The following is a 6,128-nucleotide window of genomic DNA, read 5'->3' as shown; positions in this document are numbered from 1 at the left end:
ATTACATGACAAATTGTTGAAGAGGAGAGCCAAAGAACGACCTGTCTTTCCCTACCAGTGCAAGGTATGTTTGGGTCCTAAAGCAGGAGTGGGGCTACAATTGAATCTTACTGCTGTACAGAAGTTTAACTCATTTAGGGACTTTCTTCTGTCTGTCAAGCAGATCTAGAATCAAACAGAGAACTTGTTGAAAGAAGTCCAAACTTCATGAAAATTTAAACTTGAATCCAGACTTTATCAAAGGTTGGGGAAAATCCAGATGTTAGTTTTAGGGTCAGATTCATTTATAACAAGTGGAATTTAAAAGGTATTATTTCATTAATATACATATACAGCTGGAAGATTTGTTTGTTGGTTAGCTGTTTTTTGCACAAACGGGAATATTACCAGATTTACCAGAATTAATAAATAATAATTACTGGTAAGAATCAAGGGAAATAATTTGCTTTGGATTAGTGCAGCTCAATAAAAATGAAATTCGGAACACAGAGTCTTGCAATGCCTTGCAATGATTACATTTATCCTAGTAAATTAAACAAAGTCAGAGTATACTATCAAATGTTAAGGTGCACTTGCCAGGACTGTGACATCCCTAGAACATTCTTTGGGATAGTTTTGAGTTGAGCAACAGCATGATTCTCCCAGGGAGCTCACCAATGCCATTTAGGAATCAATTTTAACTTTCCACAACCAGATATTTTGGGGATTATTTTTGTTTCAAAACACAGAAAGGAGTCAATATTCCTTTCTCAAATCCTGTCCCATTTTTTTATCAATGTCTCTTCTGGTCTCTGGCAGTGAACCAAGGTTTAAGATTTTCTTTCATTCTCCTTTTGGTACACCATGGTACATAACAGCCATGCCAGACTATACAATCTTGAGTGCTGGGATGAGTCAGGGGTGAATCAGAGGTGGATATTTCATATCACCTGTGAAAGGGATGCTCTGATGCTGTGGGGATGTATGGAGCCATAGAGGTGGCATCAACTGAGGAGGTTAAGTGCATAGTGCTCTCTTCTGTGCCTGGGAATGGTGGTGACTCGAGCTGTACAAAAAGCCTCACCATGATGCAGATTTTTTCCCCAACAAAATGTCTGGTGAAGTGCAAGGCATTGTTATCATGTTGGCCTGAGGAAAAGAATTGCTGCTTCTTGACACTTAACCCAGTGCTAAGTAGCTGAGTAGGAATTTAATTCTGCTCAGGTTCCTTCACTGAATATGAAATAGCACCAAGAGAGCTCTGGCATAATTTATTTTTTATTTTAATACTCTATCTTGAAATGCAAGATTTGTGAAGAGACCTGTGGGAGGCAGGTGCCCTAATCTCACCAAGTTTCCAACAGATTTAATCTCTCCGGTGCTTTAAATCCTTGTGTAGAAAACTGGATTTTATGTCGGCCTGAATAAAACACAAGATTAACTTTAGGCATGGGCCTGGATCTGTGGACTTCTCCTATCTGAAATTTAGTACCCTCGCAGAAGCTATCTGAACCAGACACTTTGCTTCTTTTTTTTCGTTGGCTGTTTCTTTTTAATTTTTCTTAATGTCTCTTTTAACACTGCCAGGAGTATGCTGTTCAGAGGATAAAAGTTCACTTTTATGAATATTTTTGAGATTTGTCTTTGTTCTAATTAGCAATGCAATCTGAAAATTTTGCAGTCCTTAAAAAAAACCCCAAAACTTCTGCAAGAAAAATGAAACTGATGGAAATGTTTAATGATGGCACCTTTTAATTTATGTTACACTGTCTGCTATGCTAACTTAAATTGAAACATAGTGATTTAGAAATTAAAATGTTTTACACTGAAAAAAAAATCGAATGCTTTGAAGCTGTCAGAACATTTGTATGGCTTTCTTAAAACATTTTCATGGAATTGACACGACTTCAAAAGGTATTCTTCTCAAAGGATCTGATTTTTCAGAGAAAATATTTCCACTGATGTATTTTCTTTGACCACTTTTGAAGCTCCTGTACTAGAGTTATTAAGAAAAAGCAGCGAGTAGTGATTTTGACACTTTACAGTGGGAAGTGCAAATTTATTTTTGAAATATTGTATCTCATTCTCAGCAATGTATTCTAGTTTTGGTCCTGGTGCTACTATTTCACATTTGCTGTTTTGCTACTATGTTGCCTTTGTGAGAACGCCCATCTCAGTTACATCCATGGAAAAAGAAAGGAGATGTTAATGAAGAATCACAAGCTGCACCAGCATAACAGAATGAGACCAGACCTGTGCTGGAGCTTTCCAGGTAGGGGAGCACGCTAGGTTGCTCCCTGAAGAGAACGAGCGATGTTTCCCCTGTTTGCAACCTTCATCCCCATTCAGAGAAGGAGGCCACTGCAGGTACAGTAAAGAGCCAGTGTGCTCTAGTGGATGACCTAAAATGTGTCATCCTGTCATTCTGATTTCATATAGTGCTTGCCCTTGCTTGGAGATATCATCATGGTCTTGAAAAACATGAGGAAGGCAAACTCACAGCTGTGATCCTTTAAATTGAGAGGAAATTAGAGTCGAAACTGACATTCGGAGGGAATTAGATCTGCAACTATCAAATTGCCCATCCTTTTTTGGCAAGTTAGAAATATGTGATTTGTTTCCTCTGTATTAGCTGAGATACAGACACATTCTCAGCATTACCTAATCTTGGGCAGAAAAGCAAAACTGTAATGATTCATAAACTGTAAAAGTGGTGTTCTCACCACTAACAAAAACAGTAAATTATTCTGACTAAAAACCAGGCTTCTGTTATATTCACTTAGGTGTAACCTTCTGCTTAGGGACATCTCTGCTTGAGGATGAGAGATTGATTGGTCTGAAAGACAATATGGTGCAAACAGGGATTTCAGATGGCATCGCCCTTTCCACTGACTTTCCTAAAGACTTAACGCTCCTTGTAAGTCTAGAAGGTTTTTTGAGAACTAGAAAACCATGGCTCCAATCTTCCACAGGCAGGGATGCCTAGGAAGAAATTAATCCTCTGATGGACTTCATGGGAGTAATTTGGGTGTTTTTCATATATTGCTTAGAGCTTTGATTGGGACTTGGCATTTTTTAGAGGTGTTTCCTCAAATATTGGCTATTACCATGAAGTCATTTCACCCAGCATGGAAAGATGTGGCGAGATGCATGACCACACACTAGTGATGCACAACAACCCATGACAAAGCAAGGCACTGCAGTTTATCTGGCAGCTGAGCAGGAGAATTGGGACAGAGACTTGCTGGAGTGCACTCACAACACAGAGTGCACAGAGCGGCAGCACAGTTGATAAAAGTAACAATACTGTGTAAATTTCTAGGTTAAATTCATAGATATGTTAATAATGGACATGGACAGACCTGTCATTTCAAAATGTGTTGATTACATGATTAATACCACTTATTCCCTGGTTCCGTAGACCAAACAGGTCTTTTGCTGCTTTTGCTGCCTGTACAGAGGCCTGGCTCCATTCCTTTCTCCTCTGTGATCCCTGCTGCTGGTATCACAGATGAAGGATTTTTTGATCCTGCTTCATTGTCCTGTGCCATGTTCCCTCTTGATCTGTGTACGCCAGAAATTTCTTCCAAGAAATGTTCAGCTGCACAATCATTATGGAGTTTCACTAGACTTGTGTCCTCATAGGCTTCCCATCATTTATTAGACCTTCTCCTCTACACACTTTCCCCCATTACTGAGCTGAATTATTTGGAACAGGACTTCTTTCTAAGGGTAGTCTAGTTACATTTCTTTCTCCCACTGAGTACTCAGCCTCATATACATATAGAAATCTTACAGAAATTCTACAAAGCAAAATTTTAATTCCTTAAATGAAAAAAATGGGCTGTTTAGTGCTCATATGTGATACTAAAGTAACCATTCAAACGTATAGCCTAGAACTAGTCAGAACGTGACCCTTTTGTGAAAAATTAGATAGAACTGTTTTCTCATTTCCTATCAACTTTATAGCAAACAATGAGGAATAAAAATACATTTTAAATATCACTAAGATGACAAGAACTTATTTTTAACATTTCATACTGGTTTATTTTACGACCTTATGAAAGAAGTTAGGGGAAAATAGAACTAGACTGAGTGTCTTTAATAAAGATATTTAAAATAATATTTGTTATAGACAATTATTTTAACACTATATTTGTGCTGCTGAAAAATGAAAGCATATTACACAGAAGAGATTGTTAATCTATGTGAAAGAAGGATGTGATAAGGTATCCATTGTGCTGATACAGCTGAATTGAAAACCTCCACTGAGGCAGTTGGTTGACACTGAGCAGATTCTAACACATTCTTGAGGAGCTGCTGAAAGCCAGAGAAGTTTCAGACAATAAACGAATTCCCAGGAACTTTTGAAATGTGTATTCTCCTTAGAGCTGCACCCTCCTTATCCCACTGCTGTGGGTGCTGACTGGAAAATGACATCTGCAGAGGGTGAAAAACAAACCAAGTAACTATGCTTGGATGAAATCAACAGTCCTACACCCCTACGGGTGATTCCATAGAGCCATATCACTCTTGTTAGGACTCTTGTTAGGTGTTTTCAAGGTCCCAGTCCTTCAGCTATGTGGTTCCCTGGCTGTACAACCAGCCAAACTAGTGAGAGAGCCAAGGTGAGTGTTTCCGTTTGCCAATTCTGTATCTTCATTTTCTCTAAATATTTAGTGCAGACCAATTGGCTATGCATTGTCTGAGCAAGATGGAGGACTGGATGAGAATCATTTGGCTGAGATTGTGCAAGTTCAAAACTATGATTACAGGATTTGGGAAGCGACACTAGCAATTAAGCAAGCAGCAGAGTGGAGGAAGTATACTTCCCATCAATTGTGCAGATGGCAGCCTGGGCTGCTTGTTGCTCAGGGATGTGTTGGGTACCCCTAAATGCATACATTGGCAAGCAAAAGGGAAGTGGATGTCACCTGGGCCACTGAGTATCTGCATGATTTCTAGTCCCTTGTGGATACCTGGAAACCTCTAAAGCAGTTTTCCTGGATGTGTTCCACAATCCATCCTGAAACAGCTGCTCCTGAGGACATATCTGCTGGCTAGGAAAAGTTGTTGTCTGGGAGACCTGTGTGCTGATCCTGCGCTGGCTGCAGTTGACTGACATCTCGGTAAATCCAGCTTTCTTTTATAGCTGGCATTTTCCAAGGGCTGAGGAAATACCTCCTGGGGCAACTTCTGTCTCTTCATGGGTTTAATGCTCTCTGGATGAATTGTCATGAGATTGCACCGGAGCAAGCAGTCTTGGATGTCCTGCTCACACCCTCTGTGGTCTGAAGGCATGAAAGCTTGATTGACTAAGCTGAAAAACTTGCAAAGTAATAAATTTTCTATTTTGTCCAATGAAACACATTTGGAAATGTGTTTCATTGAATATTCAGGTAAGCTTTGTGCAATGTGGGATTTGCATTTATTTTCTCCCTGAAGCATGTCAGATCAAATAGAAACACAAACTACACAACACAGAGGTCTCCTCGTGGCTTGCACTGTTGTGTGCCATTTTTTGTTGTAATTGGATAGGGCTTATAGCATAAATCTGGAAAAATTGTAAACTAAAAAAGGCAATTGTTTCTGTCTGACTGCAGACGTATTTCACACCATTTGAAAATGTGAAGGTGGAAGCAGCTTGCTAAGGTGACAGCCTAGTGCCACTGAACAGTGGGACTTTTGCCACTGACACTAGTGGGAGCATGATTTCACTCATTTTTCATGCAGCATCTCTTTCTAGGTCTTGTCCTCTCGTCCTTTAGCCTTGCAAACGGGTACTCAAGCTTGTTCAAATGACACACGTTAGTGTTCTTAAATTTTTTTCCCACTACTGAATTTAGACCCAAAGACAAGAAACTCAGCTCAGAACAAAATCCTTTCGCACCCCGTTGATTATTTTCACGCTTACCGGCACAGTTAGGGGCTAACACCAGAGGATGCTACGGGAGTTTCCTTTGTACGCACAGGGCGATGGTGGGGGATCGCCGCAGAATCAACGCGGCCCCGCTGCTTGCGCGGGGCAGGGGGTGCCCGCAGCGCCCAAGTAACTTGCGGGGCGGGGAAGCGCCGGCTGCTGCCGTGCATGCGTGTGCGGGCAGCGGGGCCGGGGCGAGGGCCGCTCTCGCCCAGCGGCCCCGGCCCTG

The 6,128-nt window shown here is 40.8% G+C and overlaps 1 long non-coding RNA gene across 1 annotated transcript; it reads right to left on the bottom strand.

Moving 5' to 3' along the window:
* Positions 1-4,060: 4,060 nt before the first annotated feature.
* Positions 4,061-6,122, bottom strand: LOC120496937. Its single transcript, XR_005626378.1, has 3 exons — positions 5,894-6,122; positions 4,959-5,270; positions 4,061-4,419 (listed from the first exon to the last, which is right to left on the bottom strand). It is a non-coding gene; the product is annotated as an uncharacterized LOC120496937 (long non-coding RNA).
* Between the last annotated feature and the right edge of the window lie 6 nt (positions 6,123-6,128).

This window comes from Passer montanus, unplaced genomic scaffold (assembly GCF_014805655.1).
Source record: "Passer montanus isolate IOZ18808 unplaced genomic scaffold, ASM1480565v1 scaffold12, whole genome shotgun sequence".
NCBI classification, from domain to species: Eukaryota; Metazoa; Chordata; class Aves; order Passeriformes; family Passeridae; genus Passer; species Passer montanus.
This window is presented reverse-complemented; position numbering and strand designations above follow the sequence as displayed.